The 22461-nt window shown below is 53.8% G+C and overlaps 1 protein-coding gene across 39 annotated transcripts in view; it reads right to left on the reverse strand.

Moving 5' to 3' along the window:
• Positions 1 to 22461, reverse strand: part of JAKMIP3 (Janus kinase and microtubule interacting protein 3) — a 109650-nt gene that overhangs the window by 81358 nt on the left and 5831 nt on the right. For 20 of the 39 annotated variants that reach the window (XM_067023996.1, XM_067023990.1, XM_067023976.1 and 17 more), the window contains exon 1: positions 6045 to 6158. The exons of 5 other annotated variants lie outside the window; for them this stretch is intronic. The gene's annotated coding sequence lies outside the window, so the exon portion shown is untranslated. Of the gene's footprint in view, positions 1 to 6044; positions 6160 to 22461 lie in introns of those variants that run through there. 14 more of the 39 variants (XM_067024007.1, XM_067023915.1, XM_067023908.1 and 11 more) reach the window with 2 other exon arrangements.

Here is a 22461-nt window from a genome sequence, read left to right on the forward strand (position 1 = left end):
TCCGGGAAGATCCCATGTCCCACTGTGCAACTAAGCCCATGCACCACAACTACTGAGCCTGTGCTCTAGAGCCCATGAGCCACAACTACTGAGCCCGAGCGCCTAGAGCCCATGCTTCACAACAAGAGAAGCCACCACAATGAGAAGCCCGCGCACCGCAACGAAGAGTAGCCCCCGTTCGCCGCAACTAGAGAAAGCCTGCACGCAGCAACAAAGACCCAGCGCAGTCAAAAATAAAATAAATAAATTTTTTTAAAACCCAAAAGCAAACAACACAAAACAGAAAATAATAAGTCCTGGTGAAGATGCAGATAAATTGGAGCCCTTGTGTACTGTTGGTGGGAATGTAAAATAGTTCAGCTGCTTTGGCAAACAGTCTGGCAGTTCCTCACACAGTAGGATACAGTACCCACCAACAGCAGAACATGTAGTACTTTCAAGTGCACATAAAGCATTCATCCAGACAAACTATATACAGGGCAATAAAACAAATCTCAACAAAGCTAAAATAATTGAAATGATTCAAAGTACGTTCTCCAGCCCCAAACAGATTGAACTAGAAATATATAATACAAAGATATCAAGGAAAAATTTAAATATCTGGAAATTTTAAAAACACACTTCTAAATAACCCATAGGTGAAAGAAGAAATTAGAAAAATATTTTGAACTGAATGAAAATAAAAACATGATATATCAAAACACTTTGGACACAACCAAAGTGGTAAGAGAGAAAAATTATGACAATAAATGCTTGTATTAGAAAATAATAACTATCTCCAATCATAATCTAATCCTCGTGTAAACTTCCATTTTAAAAACATAGAAAAATGACAATAAAGTAAATGCAAAGTAAGCAGAATAGAAATAATAAGGATGCTAGTAGAAATCAATAAATTTGAAGACAGACACACAGAAATTAATGCAAGGTTTTTTGAAAATAATAATACTGACCAATCTCTGCAAAGACTGATCAGGAGAAAAAGAGAAGACCACTGCACACCTACTGGAGTGGCTAAAACAAGGAGCCTGCCCACACCAAGCGTTGGCGAGGGTGAGGGAGACTCTGGGACCTCTCAGACATGCTGGTGGGAATGCAAATGGTTCAACCACTTTGGAAAACACTTTGCTGGTTTCTTAAGAAGTTAAACACACAATATCATCCAGCCTGGGTGTCTGCCCAAGGGGAGTGGAAGCATGTGTCTGTACAGAGATTTGCACAGGGATGCTCCTAGTAGTTTCCTTTGTAATAGAAAAACATGGAAGCAACCCCAAATCCAGGCGCCAAACTAGGGTACATCCATACAATGGAATACTGCTCAGCAAAAGTTGTAATAAACTATTGATACATGCAACAATAAATCTCAAAACAATCATGCGGAGTGGAAAAGGTTAGATCTAAATAGAAACATACTATATGATTGCATCTAAATGCAATTCTGGAAAATATAAACTAGTCTATAATAACTGAAGCGGATCAGTGGTTGCCTGGCGACATGGTGCGTTGTCAGGGGGAATAGGAAGGAAGGGATGCAAAGACGAAAGAAAACTTCAGCTGTGATGGTCACGTTCACCATCTTGACTGTGGAGACGGCTTGGCAGGCGTATACATGTCAAAACTTATCCTATTTAACCATTTAAAAAAGAAGTTTCAAAGCCATACATAATATGCTCATTGGTGGTTTTGGTATCACTGATGAGACAGGTTAACTGGTATGGTTCTTTTGGAAAGCAGTATGATGATATGAACTTTTAAATCTTAAAAGTGTCGCTAACTTTTAACCTAGGAATTTCATATCTCGGATTCTACCCCAAAGAGGTCATTCTAAATACAGAGAAAACTTTATGCTCAGAAATGTTCAATGCTATGTTATTTATAATAGTGAAAACCTGAAAACCACCTCAATACTCATGAATTAAGTTGTTGCACAAGGAAATATTATGCTTAATAAGAGTTATTCTGAAAGGGAAAATGAGTATCTCATGTAAGGGGAAGAGACAGAAGACAAAACTGTAATTGATAGGAGGGTCATAACAATGTAAAAAAAAACAGAAAAAAGGAAAAGGAAGATATTCCAAAGTTTCAATAATCTGTCTTGTGGGTAATAATTTACCTTGGAAGAATGTGATTATTTTTTATCTTTTTTCTTTTCTAGATGTTTTTAAAGTTCCCATAAGGAGAATGTATTTGTTTTATGAAATTAAAAAAAACAAACCAAAACTGTTTCACAGGGACTTATCCATTGGTGGCACAGTGGATATGACTCCAAGCTCCCAATGCAGGGGGCCTGGGCTCGATCCTGGTCGGGGAACTAGATCCCACATGCATGCCACAACTAAGGAGCCCACGTGCTGCAACTAAGGAGCAGGAGAGCCGCAACTAAGGAGACTGCCTGCCGCAACTTAGACCCGGTGCAACCAAATAAAGAAATAAATATTTAAAAAAACAAAACCACAAAGCCTATTTCATAAAGAAAACACAGCTGATGGCCTTCTGGAGCTCAGAAGGCATCACTGTCCCACCAGGGCCCCGAGCGGAGGCTCGGGCTTGTAACGGGGCGGATGCTGGGTGGCCTGGGGGCTCCCCGGATGGGGAGGAAACCACTCTTCCCTCGTCAGTGGAAGGTGTGGACCTGGTGCCTGTGCTTCTGAGCCTTGCCTGTCACAGAAGAAGCCGCCTCCTCTGTCTTCTCCAGATTTTCTCCAGCAAATATTACAATTGCCCCAACCTGGTACCATGGCCCCACCACGGTGAGCAAGCCCGCGTGGGGCTCTGGGGCTCTTCTTAAACTAAACCAACATCCCTGAAAATGTGACAAGGTAGGTGCTGAGGCCAGTTTCAGAGCTGGGTTCCCCTTCCTTTGGACGAACAGGAAAATAAGAATAAATGAACGAAGGAATGAAAGTCAATGGAAGGTCCTTCTAGGCTAGGCAGCTCTGCTTCACAGAGCAGAGGCGAGGCGTGGGAATCAATGGTCGAAAGAGCTTAGAAAGCAGTAGGGCGGTAAGAAGCACTCTCAGAGGATGACAGCCCTGTTTAGACGGGCGATCCTGGGGGGACACACCCACGGGGGGCGGGGGATCGCACTGCAATGGCACCTCATCAGTGGGCCGTCGGCGGCTTGCCAGGTCCCTCTCTGGGGCGCTGGGCAGACCGTGGACTCTCCAGTTGGGTCAGACTGCAACTGGCTGAGACTGTGCCCCCAGCCCCGTGTCCCGTGGGGCCTGACCCCACAGCGGCCCACGTGCAAAAGTGGCAGCCACGGGCTTGGTGAGCCACCCAGAGCCCCTGCCTCTCTGTCTGGTAAACGACGCCAGAAGGTCCTTCTGGCCTTGGGTTCTGCCTTTGCTGCCCTGAGATCAGAGCACAGTACGGGCCAATTCTGCTTTTTAATAAAACCCTGAAATGCATGCATCAGCTACAACACCAGGGGCCCTGCCCTCAGATGAACCTCAGACTAAACGTGCAAAACTGTGGCAACGCCCCTCTGTGCTTTAGAAATAGTCCAACTCTTCCTGAACGGAGTCCATCTGCAGAAGACAGACGACCTCCAGAAAGGTCTGTCTGGGGGCAACTCAGCATGAACGTGACGGGTTCCGACCCACCCCCGTCATCCAGGGGGAGTGCCGGAGCTCAGGTGACATCCAGGAGCGTGAGGCAGACACACGCCCCTCCAGACCACCAGCCTCCTGCCCCGACGCCCACCGCGCACCGGCGGACGTGCACACACAGTTCTCCCAGGCACGAAGGACCGGGTGGTTCTTCAAAGCCAAAGTCATCCTGGGTCATCCAACCACCAGGGAGGCAGAGTTCTAGGAAAGGCAGCGGCTCAGAGAGACCGGACGTCAGCTCACAGGGCGCGGAAAACGCCACTCGGGCTGGGATAAGGCTCACCTAGCAGGGAGCTGCTGACGGGTGCAGCTCCAACCTCAAGATCACCAGCCCACGTTGCATGAAGGTCACCTGAATCCACAAGGTCGCTCGGCCTTGAGCCTTCCAGACCTCCCTGTCGAGTCCCAGCCTCCACCCTGAGTGGGACAGGATCCCCCGTGTGGAACGCCTTCCCTCCGCCAGGACCGGGCTGCACTTTGAGCCGGGCTGCCCTTGACCCCATCCTCTGTGGCTCTGGTGTGGTTCCCCACCACTCCGCCCGTCCACCACGTGTCAGCTGTGCCGCGTGGAAAGCGCCGACCACGGGTCTGTTCTCGGGTGGCCTCCTGAGGCGTCTGAGGGGCGGCCAGTGCCAGCCCAGCGCCCGAGGGCCTCGCGAGCGCCCCACGGGGCAGGCCCGTGGCGGGTGGGAGCAGGGCAGGCAGCACGTGGGCCTGGCGCTCTGAAGCACAGCTGGCCATGGGGTGCGGGACCCGCGGGCAGCGCCTCTGAGGCGGAAAACACGCCTGCTCGAAGGAGGCGGACTGGGGGTGACAGCCTCAGAGAGAGGTGCTGTCGCTGTGGCCCGAGTCCTGGACTTTCCCAGTCCCTGTGCTGAAGAGGGCTGTTTCGGGGTCCGAGTGGAAGCTGACCATCGCCACCCACTTCACACCTGGTTTGACAGTCTGGAAACTAAGGGGCAGGGAAAACCAAAAAGATGTGGCATCTGCCCTGAACGGGATCCCCAGTTCACAGGCGCTCGCGGTCCAGATCGGCCTCCAAGAACGTCAGCAGCATATGCTCACGCTTCTCTCGCGGCAGTGAGTCCCACGACCCGGGGGCCGACGGGGAACTCTTCCTTCTTGCCCAGCTCCCTGGCTACGGCACCGCCACCCAGTTGGCCCCATATTGTCAGGCAGGATCTCAAGGTGGTGCGTCTTCCCAGGGTCGTCTGCCGGGTAACAGGACCGAGTCAGGTGCGTGCGGCGCTTGGATTGAATAGGTGGGCCCTCAGAGCACCCCAGAACCAAGGAAAGAAGGCTTAGACACAGATGCATACGGCCCTCGGCCTTAGCAATGGATGCACCATCCTCTGCAAGATATGCATTTATCTGCTGTCTGAAATCCCCAGCGCAGCTCAGATGAAGGCTGGCCTTCCGTTGGCAATGCTGCAGAGACAAACTGAAGTCACGCCACGGCCAGCTTTCCTTTTCTGTTGTGCTTCTCCCCTCGGGAACTAGGGTGGAATTTACAACTGATCTGCTCAAAGGCTTAGATCTACCGAGAATATCCTCAAATCTACAACTTGGATGTGGGGTTTGAACAAATGGCAGAATCAGAGCCAACAGTATTTACAGCTGTAGCGCACTTACAGCTTCACAGAGAGCCTCACTCACGACTCAATACACATCAAAACAGTTAATGTTTGACCAAATTACCTGTGATGTTCTTTCCACCAAACCCTGCCAGCCCCAATCAACCTCTGACTTTCTCTGAACTGGAGAGACTGAGGCACAATGTAATAACACCCGCTTCTTTCAAGAAGAAATGTTGGAAATCAGGTAATAAGCTGTAACACTTGAGTTCCTGGCATGAGAAGCTATGTCAGTGGACAGATTGTGATTCTTGATTAAGTTTTAAAGAGAAGACAGCATCCCTCCAAAGGGCAGGAGGGAGCCATGAACACACCTGTTATTAAAAAAGAAAACAGGGCCCAGGAGCCCCCTTCACCCCACCCCAGCCAGGACAAGGGAGCCGGCGGGGCCACCCAGCTGCGCCCGGAACGCTCGCCACACCCAGCGCTAAGGGCAGGCACAGCCAGCCTCCCTCCACCCCACAGCTGCCAAGAGGACAGGCTCCAGCTCTGAGCGCGGATCAAATAAACCCCGTGTTCAAGAAGAGAAGCCTAGTGCCCTGAGGGAGCAGGCCCAGCCCTCCCCCCAAAGCACTCGGCAGCACAAACGTACAAAAGGCAGACCAAACACTTTCTTCCGTGATGCCCTCTGCACAGGTAAGATAACATATCCCCTCCCCCACCCCTGTGAACTTTCCGGCTACATCCGGGTGCACACTAAATGCAGAAGCCAATTCAAATGGGATAAACCCCTGCAAAAAGACCTCAGCCCAGCTGAACACAGCAGAGCCCCTGCAGCGTCCAAAAGCAAAGCACTTACACCCGGAGCTCAAGTCCCTGAGCCTCTCCTCCGTGTTCATCTGACCCTGGGAAGCGCTCGGGCGCTCGGCCCGGCTTGTGCAAATCAGCTCCGAGGGTTCTGTGACTCAGCAAAGCGCTCAGCTCCTCTTTTCAGATGGAATTTACCACATGGTGACCACATCCAGGGGGAGGGACCAGTTTCTAAGCAGGATCGCTAAGCTCTCCGGAGCTGGAGCTGGAGCTTGGAGATGCTCCACGCACACGGGGCGTGCTCCACTCAGAGGCTGCGGGGATGACGCGGGCGGGGGCCGAGGGGAAGCGATGCCTTGGAGACGGGAATCTGAAAGCGGCTTTTCTCTGGGCTCACACCGGAGGGAAACCTGGACTCGGCTGGTCCGGCCACATCCTCCAGGAAAAGGCAAGCGAAGGACGGACAGGTGATGCTGACGGCTCCTGCCACAGTGCTCCCCTCCGTGTCCGGCACTGCAGGACAGCACTCCGGTCCCTTTCCCTTAGAGAATCCCCTCTGGATTCCATGGAGCTATAAAGTCAGTAAAATGAACTTCCACTTCAAGGTTGTTTTTGTTTTAATGGTGAGGTGAAAGAAGGCATTAGTATCCGTTAAACTCTGAAGAACGAAAACACAGAAATGAATCAGATACGGCCAGCGCGGGCGCGATGGGTGAGCACACAAGCTCGCCCTCCGTCGCCGCGGCCACACTCCGTAACGACCCTGTTCCGGAGAAGCGAAGTGCCACCTCGCCGGTGCTCCAGAACAGGCAGGTCCTCCGTGGCTCCCAAGCTGCAGGGCACCCAGAGTGCAGCTGTTCTGACTGGTCAAGGAGACAGGACTGGGGTGCGGGGGCCCTGCAGGACAGACGCTGAGGCCGCACGGGAGTGCAGGGAGGGAACCGAGGCCCCACGAGATGGGCACATTTGCCCACGATCACCCCACTGGCAGGGGCTGGAGCCGGGATCCAAACTGGGGACGGGGAGAGGGGTGCGGCTCTGGAGGCCAAGCCGCAAACCCTGCGAGGGGCACGCCTGGGCCCTGACACAAGAACGCCCCCACCCTGCGTGATCTGCTCCGGCCCTGCGCCTGGCCCCACCTCAGGGCGGCTCCGTGCAGGTGAGAGGGAGACAGCAGGTGGTGACCCTCGGAAAGTGCGTGTGCCTTAACCCGGAAACGTGACTTCTAAGAACGTATCCTGAGGAAGTGACAGCGTAATGGCGTTTGTACAGGTTTTATTTAGCAGATACTTTTACAGCACTGAGCCTGTGTCCGGCTCTGCTCTGAGCACCTTAAGTAAAACTTAATTGAGGAAAATTATGACAGCGTTGCCCATAACACACCAGGGAACAACTGGAAGCCTCCTAAATGTCCAACATAAACAAGGGGCGCACGCGCACCCCAACACGACGGCCTCCAACGTGGCGTGAGCGCGTACGTCCTGACACGGAGACACGTGAACAGCACGTCGTTAAGTTCTTCAAAGGCTGTACAATGTGTGTGGGGCGTGACTTCATTTCTATTTTTAAAAGTAAGCGTGTGAATTAAAGACAGACACATAGACCAACGGACTAGAATAGAGAGCCCAGAAATAGAACACAGAGCTCGCATACGTGGTCACATCATTTTTGACAAGGGTGCCAAGACCATTCATTAGAGAAAGGATAGTCTTTTCCACAAAGAGCGCTGGGAAAACTGGGTATCCACATGCAAAAGGATGAAGTCGGACCTTACCTCGCACCTTATACAAAAGTTAACTCAAAACAGATCAAGGACCTAAATGTAAGACCTAAAACAATAAAACTTTTAGAAGAAAATATAGGACAAAAGCTTGACGACACTGGACTTTAAAATGATTTCTTGGCTATGACACCAAAGGCATAGGTAACAAAAGGAAAAAAATAGACAAATTGAACTTCGTGAAAATTTAAAAAATTTTGTGCACCAAACGACACTATCCACAGAGTAGAAAGGCAACTCATAGAATGGGAGAACATATTTGCAATTCACATATCTGATAAGGGATTAGTATCTAGAATAGAGAGAGAACTCCTAAAACTCAACAACAAAAACACAGCTAGATTAAAAAATGGGCAAAGGACTCGCATAGACATTTCTTCAAAGAAGACAGACAAAAAGCCAATAAGCACGTGAAAGGATGCTCAACATCGCTAATCATCAGGGAAATGCACATCAAAACTGCAATCAGCTATCACCCTCACGTCCATTAGGATGGCTACTAAAAAAACATAAAGCAGAAAACAACAAGTGTTGGTGAGGATGTGGAGAAGCTAGAACCCTTTGCACTTGTGGCAGGAATGTAAGATGGTGCAGTCTTTTTGTGTGTGGACAGAGTATAGTGTCCTCTACTTACTTAAGACTTTTTAAAGTGTCTTTCAAGGAAGTTGTATCATTTTCTCCGAAAGGTTCTGCACAACTTTTGACATCCTTATCCCTTAGGTGCCGAGCATTTGCACTCCTGTCACGAAAGGCATTTGTGAGTGTCACTGTCACTGTCCTCACATAACCAGCAGGAAGAGGGCTGATAAGAACACGACTGATTCTTTTATGTTGACCTTGTGCCGGCAACATGCTGAAATTTCACTTGTTCCAAGAGTTGCTCACTTCTACATTCTCCTGAGAAGGGCGGTTTGGTCTCTTCCTTTCCAATCTTCCTACTTTCACATTGTTTCTCCCATGTTCTTGGGCTGGGTAAGACTTCCATACACTGTTAAGGAGAAGCAATGATATTTGCATCTTTCTCTTGTGTTCTTTCTTGAAGAGAAATGCTTGTTCCCCCATTACGTATCGCATTTGCTGCAGGATTTTGGTAGGTTCCCTGTATCAGGTTAAAGAATGTATCTGTATCCAAATTTGCTGAGTGCACAGCTTTTTTAAAATTGTGAATGGGTGTTGCAATTTATCCAACGCTTTTCCTGCATCCGTTCGAATAATCGTGCTGTTTTCTCCCTGTCCTTCCGGAGCCGGCCTGCGTCTGCTTCCGTCCCGCCCCAGCCCAGGGTCACCTGCCTGGACCCATCTTTCCATCCCTCCTGACTGGGAGTTGGGGTCACATCATTTCAAGCCTCAAACGAGGGAGAGGCACAGACCTGGCTCTTCAAACTCTCCCTAAAATGTTTCCCCAGCCGGAGGGAGCAGAGAGAGACAAGGCCCCCGGTCACCTCTTGGTGCCGGTGGGTACTACAGTCCGCGCTCAGGAGGGGTCTGAGCGCTGCGCCAGGCCCGAGTTCCAGTTCCTCCAGCAAAGTCTTGCCTCCTCTTTCCTTCCCACGTGGGCATGAAGGTGCGGGCCCCTGGCCCTGGGACAGCAGCCCCCATCCCACCAGTAGCCGCAGCCCATGGCTCCCAGCTAGGCGGGGAGAGCGGGAGGGGGCAGGAGTCGCTTTCTCTTCTGACTCCCAGATCCATTCTCCCTCCCTCCTTTCTTTCTCTCCCTCTCCCTCCCTCCCACCCTCCCCTGTAAAATGAGCCGGGGAGAATTCCGGTTACTTCCATCCTGCGTCCTAGGGCCTGTGGGAAGGAGAGAGTCTCTATCTTTGTTGCCTGTCTCGCCAGCAACTCCATTTACTTCGTAAGCAGCAGCTCTACCCTGACACAAAAAGCTTTAAAAAAATGTCCACTTCTCAATACCCTCTGGTTCTCCAGGTAAAGTCAGCTTTCTCCTGGAATCTGAGCCCTGTGGGTGAGCCCGGCAGGAAGAGCGGATGGACGGGCCGCGGTGGAGCCTGGGAGCCCCGGCCGGGCCCAGGCTCCGAGCTGCTGCCCCCCTGCCTCTGCCCTGCGGCAAACCTGCGGCCGCCACGCCCGTCCTGGGGCCCCTCCTGCAGCTTCCTGGAGACCGGGCAGCTCCGGTGCCATCCTTGAGGTCAGACCCCCTGAGGGGCTGCCCTCCAGGCCCGGGGACGGGACAGCGCAGAGCCACTGGGAGGGACAGACGCGCAGGCTGGAGCCCCTGGCTTCTTCCCCAGGACAGCTTGATCACCCGCGTGTGGCCGCAGTTACCGCGTACAACACCGGCTTTCCTTCAAAATACACGAACACTGGTGTTTTCAAGGTCCCTCCTTCATCCTCAGTAAACCTCCCTCCAGGAAGGAGGAACACCTGGCCAATCTCAGCTCACATCAGAGGCGAGACGCACCCTCCGCGGGTGCCCAGGGTGAGCGGGAGGACGCTTCCCCCAGGCCACCACCCGGCCCGCTCCTGGGACGCCGACCTCTCTGTTCGCCGGGCCCGGCGGCACCAGACGCCTCCGGAGGACAGCTGGCTGGGAAAGAAGGGCTCTGGCCCCTCCCGCGGGGAAGTCCAGCAAAAGCAAAGAATGTTCTAGCACGGGCCCCGCAGCTGAACCACGACACGAGACAGAAGCCGGGTCGTCTGGAGCTGGACCGGTGGCTCGTCGGTGGAATTCAGGGCCGAAGTTCTCTTTCCAAGCGCTCCTCCCGTCGGGACCAAACGTGTCTTGCCAGCAGCCTGTGTGTCCCCGCCCCACGCGGCTGGTTTTATGAGTCCTCTCCACACACGCGTCCGCAGAAAAGCCCGTGTGACACACGGAGCACGCGAGGAGGATGGTAGAGAGCATCTCCGCGGCTTCACCTGGTGGACCCAGCGGCTCTGAGCGTCGCCCCCTGAGCGCGTGTGGGGCACCCCCGTCCCCGGGGAGGCGGCGCCCTTGCTCGCTGACCTGAGCCTTGCCGCCTTCCGGCCTCACGAGGCCACGCGCACCGCGCACCCGGGGCCCCGGCACCCCTGTGCCCTCTCTGTAGGTAGCACAACCCCGGGCGTTAACCAGTTCCAGAGCCCCTGTCAAGCACAACATCAGAAATTAACTCCTCGGCCCCCAGTTTGCGTTTCCGCCCACAGATGCTCAGCAGACCCTTCACCAGGTGGAAGCAGCCTCGCGCCGGAAATCGTCCCCAGCCTGCGGCCCAGGCCCTGACCACGCCCACCTGCCTGCGGCTCCCACCGAGTCCGAATCGCCGGCAGAGACGCACACTCACCGCCAAGCAGCGCCGAGGCCCCGCGTCCGGCCCTCAGGCGGTGACCGCGGGAAGCGTGGAGGGGCGGGGCTTACACGCAGGTGCTGGGGGGGCGGAGCCCGCAGAGCCCCTGCCCCGCCCAGAGCGGTCCGCGGCGTCGTCCTCCCGCTGGGGCGCCGCTCGAGCCCCTCCCTGTGCCGCAGGGCCCCCACCAACGCGTGCACTGCGGACACAGCACCACCGTGCTCGGCGCCGATGGGCGCGTTTGTCCGAAGCCCCGGGAAAGAATAGGCGCATTCACGCCGGGTCGGGAGGCGGGCGGTTGTCCCAGGCTGGAACTGGACAGAACGCCCCTTTCACGGGGGTTAAAAACACAGGACACAGCTGCCCTTGTTCCCGCCATGGGTGCCCAGCCCCAGGGCCCACAACCGGCCGCGCGAGGAAGAGGGAGGGATGGGCTCGTGTGAGGCCGCAGACAGGCCGGGGAGGACACACGCGATGGCTGGGTGCCCTGTGCCAGCGGGGGCGCGAGCGCGGTGCTGTGTCCTCTCCGTCCTGAGACAAGCCGGCGAGGCAGCGTCCGGGCGACGCGGGGGCCTGCGGCACGTCCCTGCCCATCCTCCCGCAGCTCGGCTCCGGCGGGCTCCGCCCAGAGGCGCGCACAGCAGTGACCAGCTGCCAACAGCCCCCGCGTGGCGCCTCCCGCGCCCCCCTTCCCTGGCTGGCCTTCCCGGCCCCGCTCCTGTTCCCTGGGTCCCCTTCCTAAAATACATGCCCCGCCCACGGGCCTTGTCCCGGGGCTGCCTCGGGGAGGGAGCATTCTGGGAGGACCTCATCTCAGGGAGCTGTGGCGCCGGCCGCGGCCGTGGAGGGCAGCCTCGGGGATCCTGGCACCCAGGGTGCGCTTCTGATGCCCAGGATGGATTTCTGGAGCCCAGGGTGGGATTCTAGAAGTGGACTGTTCATCATCAAGCAGGGTAAGTGCCCCACTGCTGGTGGACACGGGCCCTCGGATGCAGCAGCCTCGTTGGTGGCGGACGGTGACGGGGGGCAGGGGGGAAGGGGAGTAGCAGGGTCACCGCGGGGACCGTGCGGCCGGCCAGCAAGGTGGCCCTGCACAAAGGGAACGACAGGGGAACAAGTGGCTAAAGAAGATGTGGCCTATACATACACATACGATGGAATACTACTCAGCCATAAAAAGATGGGTACAACTGAAACATAACTGGGAGCTGGTGCTCAGAAGCCAGAAACCACGAGGGAGAAATTCGCCTCGTCACCGGTCACCAGCTCTAAGACACGTCCCAGACCCCCGGCCCGCGTGATGAGGGGCTATCGCCACCGGGATCAGGAATAAATGTCCCCCGGTCCCTCCCCAGGGCCTGCAGCTGTCGACCACAGTGACCCCCGCGGGAGGCTGCGGACATGGGGTCTCAGGGGACCCTGACACCAAAGGACCCTGAACGCCATCCAGGGTCCACGAGGGGCCTCCTCAGCAGCCGCAAAACCTCTGTGTCAGGTTCCTGGAGGCAGGAGCCAGCCCGCCATTTGCGAAGGTCAGACCGAAGCCTGGGGTGCTCCCCACAGCCCCACCAGCATGGTGAACCAGAGGAGAAGTCGGCATCAGAGATGGGCTCACTGTGCCTCGTGATTCGCCTTGACGGCCCCCTCGGTCACGCCGAGGGCCGCGAGCACCTCAGACGTGGCCAGGCGGGGTCTCCGGTGAGCTGCACGGCTCACCGGTAGCCGGTCGAGCCCGGGAGCTGGCCCACAGCTGGTGACCTGGCCCGAGCCTTCTCCCTAAACCCCACCGCACGGGGGGTCCACGCCATCTGCTCCCGCAGAAGGGGCAGCAGCGGTCCTTCGGGGCCTCGCCCAAGGCTGGGCTGCCCTCCTGCTCTCCCCCCGTGGAGACTTTGGGGCCTTCTCTCCTGACGGCCCTCAGACCAGCTCACGTCCACTGTCTTGCCGGCAGCATGCTGGTGGCCCCGGCACGTGCTGCGAAGGCCCCAGCATCCTACACGCGTGCGGGGGAAGGGGGGGTGGGACCCCCACCGCTGCTCCACGTCCCTGAATCCCCTTTGCACTTAAAGGCGTCACCTTCTCGCCACACAACGTGATATGCCAAATCTGACAGAAGCCGCTGCAGAAGGGGGGCACCCGTGTACCTTAACCCAACATCAAGAGACCCTGAGAGGACCGTCAATAGATCAAAACTTAGTGCCGAGAAAATACAGGACTGACTGATGCGTGAAAGACGCTCTCCACAGATGCCAAAGAATGTCGCAGAAAACCGCACCGACCAGCCCGACGCTGACTTGCGTTTATGCAGCTGAGCGGCCTGGTCACACACCCTCGGCGAGGCTGGGGCCCTCGGGCATGGAAGGGCCTCTGTCCCATCCTGCCAGGGACCACGGCAGCCTCCCAGAGTCCCATTCGTCTTAGCAGCCCCCCTTCCCACCCCCCGGGCTGAGAAAGCCTTCTGTCTGCAGGCTGCCCTGCTGAAGCCTGAGAGCTTCGTGCAAAGTCGGGTGGAAAGCTGGAGGAAGAGTCCCGGAAGGAGGCGAGGAAATAGGTCACTGGACAGTGACCCCCCCCCCCCGTGGATCCCCCTCCAGCAGCCCGCCTCCCTCCACACGCTGCCAGGCTCAACCAGAGTCTCTCCTCCCAGACGGGAGCCTCCAGCCTGCGCCACCTGCTCTGTGAAGCCCCCGTGCCCTCGGGGCTCTGCCCCCCTTCTAGCCCCTGGCCGCACGCAGGCGGGGGACCCTGGCTGCAGGGGATGAGGCCCAGGTCGGACATACGCTGCACGGAGGGATTCTCCCCTATTCAGAGTGCTTTCAGCTACAGGAACTGCCATGCGGCCAAGCCCTGAAGAGCCAGCCCGTTTCAGGGCAGCAACCTGAACAGCAGCTGCTCTCGCGTCGCGAGTGGCGGGGACCAGCCGGGGGGTCTGTGAATGGGCTCTGGCCCGGCCGGGCGCCGACCGCGGGCTCGGTCCTCCGAGAGCCGCACGCGGCAGGGGAAGCAGGGCAAGTCCGGAACGGCTCCTGGGGAAGAGCCATCAGCAGAATTTCATTTTTTACTTTATCTGCTGCTTTTCCCTCTTTGCTTCACTTTTTGGCCATGCTGCACGGCTTGCGGGATCTTAGTTCCCCAGCCAGGGATCGAACCCGTGACCCCTGCGGTGGAAGCACAGAGTCCTAACCACTGGACGGCCAGGAAAGTCCCTTTATCGGCTGCTTTTCAAAGAAGTGTCCCTTTGTTCTTTCGAGGTTTTTTTTTTTTTTTTTTTTTTTTTCGGTACGCGGGCCTCTCACTGTTGTGGCCTCTCCCGTTGTGGAGCACAGGCTCCGGACGCGCAGGCCTAGCGGCCATGGCTCACGGGCCCAGCCGCTCCGCGGCACGTGGGATCTTCCCGGACCGGGGCACGAACCCGTGTCCCCTGCATCGGCAGGCGGGCTCTCAACCACTGCGCCACCAGGGAAGCCCTCGAGGTTTTTTTATACGCGCTCGTCTCCCTTATCACGGGGAAGGCCGGGTGCGGGCAGCACACGGTCTGGCCGGTCTCCGCACACGCGTGTGGGCAGAGCCCGGCCATGTGCTGGGAGTCGCGTGAACCCAGCTGGTGGCACCAGTTTAGGAGGAGACCCCATATCCCTCCCGCTTCTCCCCAAGAACCACAGTCACCGGGACGGGCCCCCTGCCGGGTTGCGAGTCTGCTCTCTGAGGGCTCTTGTGAGGTTGGCAGGGGTACAGACACTTAAGTTCTAGAGGGTTCTCTACACGAGGAGCAGGGGAAGGGCGGCCCGCAGCTGCCATCGAAAGAACTAAGCGTGGGCCCGGCGGGCTGCAGGGCGCGCGCTCCCCCGTCGCCCCCGAGAGCCCGGCCAGCGGCACCCGCTCTTCAGACCAGACATCTGGGCTCCAGAGGCTAGAAGAGAGGCCCGGAGCCACCTTGGCCACCAGGAACAAGGCCGGACCGGACTCAGGCTCTTGCGCTCGAGCCAGGCTTTGAAAAGACAGGCACTGACGACTGCCCACAAGCAAGCAGGCGACACTGGCCGAGGACCGTCAGCCAGGGCGCCGCCGACCTAGTGCTGCAGCTGATGGCGCCCGGCGGAAGACTCAGGGTGAATTATGAGCATGTGCTATGGAGAGCGAGGGAGGGAGGCAGGTGCAGTCCCACCGGGGGATGTTTGAACAAGACAAGGGGGAGGGGTCTGAGGGCCGGGACCCTAAGGGGAGAAGGCCAGTTGCTGGGTCCCTCAATGCCCCAGCATCGGGCGGCACGAGGGACCACGTGGGCTGCAGACCCTGGTAGGAGAGAACAAGGGAGCAGCTCACTCGCCTCCTGCAGACCGGGGTCCCAAGTTCAGAAGGTATTAAAAAAAAAAAAAAAAAAAGTGAAGCCAGAGCAGGTATTAATTAAAACCAAGGCGGGCAGTTCACGGCTCGGACCTGCTGGCGGTGCACCAGCTTGCTGACCGCAGGTGCACTGACCCTTCCTTCCATCTGCTTCCAAACTTGACTTCATCACGGCCTACGGGCTTCTTGGCAAAGCCTGCTTTGCTTTAATTCCCTCCCAAATGTTGCCAAAAAAAAAGATGTTGGATTTTAATTGATTCACGCCATTTCGCAAGCCAGCTGCTCTGAGCAGTGCTTCCTTCTCAAGACGAGTCACCCCCAGGCACCGTGGCCTGTGGGACCAGCTGTGTGACCTCTGCATGACACCCTGGGGACTTGCTCACCAATGCACCACTCCCGCTGAAGAAAGAACCTGCGTCAACCTCGCAGTTAAGAGTCCGACCTTCACAACTGCTGCTCTGTGGCTCCAGGAGAAACAGAACGAACTAAATAGACACCAGCAGTCCCAAGAAATCTGCCCCAAAGAGCCTCAAGGCAGCCAACGCCCTGCAACACACCCAGAGGGTCCGCCTGCCTTCCTCAGGGGAACGTGGGGTGCAGGACCCTTGGAGGACCCGGACCGGGAGCTGGGAGTGAGAGGGCGCGGCCTGCTTCCCACGGTGCTGTCTAGGGTGCCCTTTCTCAACTCCCTTCCCGACTTCAGCTCCCTGACCACGCCTAGTGATGAGCTGACCTCACCTGAGAGGATGCTGCAGCCACAGCCCTGCCTCTCCTGACTCGCACCTGGCTTTGGGCGTCAGCTCTGCAGGGCTTCTGCACTCATCGGGCTGCCTGCTGGTGGCTCTGTCTGGACTCACCCACGCCCCGCCAGCCCAGTCAGCTCGAAAACTCATCCGCCCTGTGTCCGCCAGCTCTCTAACTGCTGGCAGGGCCTCCCGCTTGGCCTGAGCCCCTGGGATGAGAGGTACCCGAAACATTAACCCAGAAGCTATTCCCTGAGCTTGTCCACAGAGGAAGCTCCTTGGTGACGTGCCCCGCATGCCCCCACTTCCAAGATTCTTGGTGGACAGGGTGACCAGGAGAGAGAGAGGTGTCCAGCCTTTCCCAGGCATGCCCCTCACGTGAACTGAACCCTCCCCAGAAACCCTGCTAGTTTCTCCAAGCTGTGGTTCGCACTGGCGCTGGCACTCGGATGAGAAGTTGTTTTAGGGTGTGGACGCCTCATCCACATCCTCTCCAAGCTCACAGGCTAAGGTCCCCCGGTCCACCTGTGGTCATTCCAACTATGGCCTTGAAACCGTGACAATGTGGCCTCAAGGTTGCAGCCCCACTTTAAGGCAGCTTCTCGCTGCCCCACCCTGGACGGAAACCAACATCTCCAAACCATCTGCAATACTCCATGGGAGCAAAGAAGAGTTTCGGAACTCCTTTTCAGGTAATGGTGGGCTGGTTAGGTCAGAGCTCACTCACTCACCTCCCACCTAAAGGCAACAGAGATGCTGAGACGCCAAGGTCCCGGGACCGCCCGGACGGAGAGATAACACATTATGGAAAAACGAAGGCAGCCTGTGCCTAAAGCCAACACCTCCTGTGGACAAGACGGGACAGCTTACTTGCTCCAGTGGGGAGTTCCACCAGTGACCCTCCTGGGGCTAAGCTAGGACCAAAGGGCTAACCCTCGGGGGGCTATTCAGCTGTGCCCACCCCCACTGCATCCACCACCCCATTCCACGGGACTGCAGAGAGAGCTGCCGTGAAGGGAAAAGCAGCAGGAAGCCCAGCCCTGAGGAGTGCATGCAACAGTCTGTCCTTGCACAGCAGGAGACCAGAGGGGAACAAGGGCCTCCAGGCAGAGAAATGGTCTGGAGTGGTTCCCAGCCAGGTGCCCCAGCTGCCCGGCAGGAGTGAGTGTGACCCTCTCACATTCGACCGAGGTCTCAGGGAAACCCACAGACAATCGTTCAAGGACAGCTAATGACACCAGGGAAGGCAGGGGACACGGCAACTGAGCAAGAACCAAGTTTAAAAAATAGAAAGAGACCCACACAAACCTCAGCACAGAATTAACAATGACCGATTACAAAACAGCAACGCTTGCTATGTTTTAAATAGGCTTTACTTTGGGGGGCAGCTTTGGGTTCACAGCACGTCTGAGCAGAGTCCCCAGAGACCCCTTCTCCCCCTCCCCACGGTCTAGTTCTATTTTTTTTAAAGAAATAAGTTAGAAGCTTGAAAACAACTTCATGGAGTAGAAAACGACAAGACGTAATATCTCAGACATGAATAAAACAGAGAGCACTTTAGAAAAACAAATGTAACAACTGGAGTTAAGACACAATGGACACCTGGTAGCGTAAGACTGAAGTAGTGACTGGAAGATGACGTAGAAAAAATGACCCAGAAGTGAGCACAGAAAAGGCAGCGCACAAAAAAGAGAGGTGAGAGAGGCAGAGATAGGATGAGAAGGTCTCTTAGAAGGAAAAATGAGGGCAAAAACTTGGATGCAAAATTTGCAGATGTGACTGAGAATTCTCTGAAATTGATGAAAGACAACCATCCGAAGATTCAAAGTAAGTCAAAATCTAGGCACATCATAATGAAACTTGAGGAAAAAAGAAACAAAGACAAAGAGAAAATAATAAAATCTGCCAGAGGAATAAAAGCTTATGTTCAAAGGAAGGACAGTTAGACTAACGACTAACCTCTCATCAGAACAACAGAAGCCATAAAACAATGGAATAAAGGATTAAATGCACTTTAAAAAATACCTGCCAAAGGGGAATTCAATTCCTAGTAAAAATATATTTCACCCTCATTCTTGAAAGAAAGAAATTCTCAGACCCCCAAAAAAAGAAAAAAGGAACTGAGAGAGCGGATGCCAGGACTGAACAAAGGAAAGTAAAGTATTTGCCTCAGGCAGAGGAGAATGGTCCTAAAGGGACCTCTGAGAGGCCAGAGGAACACGGGAAGGTAGCAAAAGTGCTAAATATGTGAGGAACTATAAAAAATAGATGAGTGTAAAGAACTAACAACGATTTCTAGTGGTGTTACAAAGTAAACAAGTTAGAAACAAAATGCCAAACAGCAAAACATAAAAGTGAGGAGAGGGAGAAAGTGATGTAGAGTATCCCAAGTCCTTGCATTACCTGGGAGGAGGGTTTTGGTTCACCGCAGCCTTGAAAAGTTAATTTTGCCTGCTGTTTTTAGTGATGGTCATGAAGATGATAGAAAATAGAATATATGATGTTTAAATAGAAGACAGGAGAAAAACCTCAGCCAATGCAAACGAAGGCAAGAAAGAAGAAAAGGGTGCAACAACTCGGAAGCAGAAAATAAGAGAGATTTCAACCCAAATACGTCAATAGAGCCATTAAGTGGAAATGAAGAAATATACTTCTGAGCTGGAGGCAGAATGGCTGTCATCATTTTTGAACCTCCCCAAATTTTCTCTCAATACTAAATGGAGCCACCAGAAAAGTAAAACAAAAAGACAAATTAAGAACACCTTCCACAAGAAGCTGACAAAGAGGGCTTCCCTGGTGGCGCAGTGGTTGAGAGTCCGCCTGCGTATGCAGGGGACGCGGGTTCGCGCCCCGGTCCGGGAGGATCCCACGTGCTGCGGAGCGGCTGGGCCCGTGAGCCGTGGCCGCTGCGCCTGCGCGTCCGGAGCCTGTGGTCCGCAACGGGAGAGGCCGCAACCGTGAGAGGCCCGCGTAATACCAAAAAAAAAAAAAAAAAAAAAAAAAAAAAAGCTGACAAAGCGCTGCCTCTCTTCCGATCACTACTATTGCCAGCTTAGAACAACCGTCTTATTTCACTGGGGTTGTGTGGTCAGAAAGGTGGGCAAGCTTAGCGGGAGGCTCGTTCCTGCCCCAGGTGGTGTCTGAAGAGGCTGCACCCCAGCTGGGCCCCTGCTCTCACTCCCTGGGTTCTGGGGGTTCTGCTTCGGGTGGGGGCTGGGAGCTCAGGATCCGTCAGCCTCTTACCTAGGGCGGCTGTGCCTTCACAGTGGGCATCCCCAAAGCGAGCCTGCCAGGAGGTCTCTGCAGAGGCTAACTGCTTCCTGGCACCCAGCCCCGGGCCTCACAGCATCACCATTAAACCCCACACAGGAGCCCAGACTCCAGACGAGGGACTCTGCAGCTAGCTTCACTCTGACAGCCACTCCTTCCAAAGCAAGAAACCGTGCAGGAGCTGGTGAGTGAGGGAAAGGGCGTGTGTGATGGTTCTGTGAGCTGGGACCTCAGAAACCACTAGCAAGTGTGCACCTCAAAACGGAGTGGTCCCCCCTGAGATGGAGGCTTGGTGGGATAAACGCTTATGTGATTTTGCATATGGGAAAAACAACAACACCAAAAGAAAACCCTACCGTAAGCAAAGTTCAATGATAAATGACAAAATAGAGAACATATATGCAACTTATATCATAGGTCAAAGGCTAATATAAAACGAACTTCCGAAAATTGAGAAGAAAAAAGCCAAACAACCCCAGAGAAGAGAGAAAAAAATGGGCAAGACTTATGAATAAACCGTTCACACAAAACAAAATGCAAAAAGCCTTTAAATACGTGAAAAGATGCTCAACTTCACTCCTGGTAAGAGAAATGCAAATAAAAATACACTGAATTTACCGTTTCTCCTCTACCTGGTAAACCCCCAAAAGTTTGACAACATTGTCTGTTGGCCAGGCTGTGAGAACCAGGCTCTCGTGCGTTAATGCCACACGATAGGGCAACGCCTAGGGAGGGGATTGTGGCCACATATAGCAAAAGTGCACAGTCATTTTCCTTTTGGCCCAGAAATCCCACTTCTAAGAACCTAGTCAAAGATATACTTGAGGGGCTTCCCTGGTGGCGCAGTGGTTGGGAGTCCACCTGCCGATGTGGGGGACACGGGTTCGTGCCCCAGTCCAGGAGGATCCCACATGCCGCGGAGCGGCTGGGCCCGTGAGTCGTGGCCGCTGAGCCTGCGCATCCGGAGCCTGTGCTCCGCAACGGGGGAGGCCATAGCGGTGAGAGGCCCGCGTACTGCAAAAAAAAAAAAAAAACCTTGAAAATATATAAAAACCATGCATGCACAAGGATATTCAACTGGAAACAATCCAAATGTTCGTGGACAGAGAGCTCGTTGACTAGGTTAAGATCCAGCCCCTCGGGGAATACCAGGCAGCTGAGGACAAGAACGAGGGCAATCTCTGCGCAGCAATGCTGAGACCTGGTGCTAAGCGAACACAACGAAGAGTACAACAGGCTCATAGGAGGTTACCCTTCCCCTCAGACGGGACAGGGGAAAAGGAAATACACATGCATTTGCCTATATTACTGTTAAGTAGAAACATAAATCAAAAACTACTTTAAAAATATTACCAACAGAGGAGAGAGAAGAGGGTTAAAAAGACAAAGATGAAGCTGGTCTGCTCTCAAAGTACTTTGGTTTACAGCTCTATATATGTGTTAGCATAGAACTATAACAAAAATAAATCAACATGAAGAAAAAGCAAAGCCATTCCTAAAAAGTGAAAGTAAAGTGAAACAAATAACTTAGTGAATTAAAGACAAAAAGAAATACAAAGAAATCAAACTTTTTTTTTTTACTAACCACACTCTTTTAACACATTGATATTATTTTGAAACTAATAGAATAAAGCAAAGAAGTAATCTTATGAATGTCATTAGGAGCCAAGAATCTCAGCCTAAGAGAAAGAAGATGGAAATATAAAAATAAAGAAATAATTATCTATAGTCTTAAATTTGAATTAAAATTTTCAGTATAAAATCATCATGCATTTTCTCTTAAAATTGTTTCTAGTGTTGTCCTCTGAAAATACACAAAGTCGAGACCAGTGCAGAAGCCATGAGTTCCACTAGTACCCAGCCGTGTGGGTCTTCAGATAACATTTCCCCCAAAAGACCTGGAGCTCCCGGGGCAAGTGGCGATTCCAGCCTCTGCAGGACACGGGCCAGGTGAGCCTCTCAGACCAGAACGCGAGGAGACTGTCCAACACCACTGGGGTCCTGTCAGAAGGGTACTGGGAGAATATGCAGGAGAAGACGGTTGGGACCTGGAGGAGGGCAAGTTTCTTTGACAAGACACACACAGAAAGAAATAAACACACACACACACACACACACACAAAAGCTGATCAATTAGACCTTCTCAAAATGTAAAACTTCTGCTCATCCAAAGGTCCACTTTAGAAAATGAATAAGCGAGACACAGATGGGGAGAAAATAGTCACAAGACCTATTTGACAAAGAACTGGCATCTAGGATATATAAAGAACACCTACAACTCAATCATAATAAGACAAACAACCCAATAAAAATAGGCAAAAGGTTTGAACACGTGCCTCACAAAAGGAAACAAAGATGTGCTCAGTATATTAGTACCGAGGGAAAGGGAAGTGAAAACCACAAAGAGATACGACCACACACTCCCCAGTGAGACTAGAGTTAAAAAGATCCAACGCCAAGTGTTGGGAAAAGCACTTGGAGCAACTGGAATTTTCATATCAAATGGTGCAGCCATTTGGGGGGAAGTTCTGACAGTTTCTTATAAAACAAGACACACACCTACTCTGTGACCTAGCAGCTTCACCCCTAGGAATTTCCATAGAAATGAAGACAAACACCCACAAAAGACTTGGACAAGAATGTTCCTCAGGAAGATAACGTAGGCTGTACAAGAATCAAGTCCCCCCCAAATCTCCTCGCTGAATTCCACAAAAGAATTTCACAACATCAAAGATGCTTTGCCAAACTACCCCCTTGGCATTACTTGAAGACAGAGTAGCAGAACCTCCAAAGCAACCGTGAATAAAAGGAGAAAAATCAACAAATCGCAGGACCACCGTCCTTCACGCACCCATCCAGCCCCACCCAGCCCCCACCCAGCACCAGGAGGACAGACGGGGCTGGCGTGGATTAGTGGATGGCACTGCAAAGATGAAAGCCACTTTCAACACGAGAACCCCTTCCTGACTACAGGAAGGGAGCTCACAGAACTACAAGGCCCAGACCCCATCAGAGGGCACGGCATCGCTAAGAGAGCAGATCTTACAT

Source organism: Kogia breviceps, chromosome 2 (assembly GCF_026419965.1).
Source record: "Kogia breviceps isolate mKogBre1 chromosome 2, mKogBre1 haplotype 1, whole genome shotgun sequence".
Lineage (NCBI taxonomy): Eukaryota > Metazoa > Chordata > Mammalia > Artiodactyla > Physeteridae > Kogia > Kogia breviceps.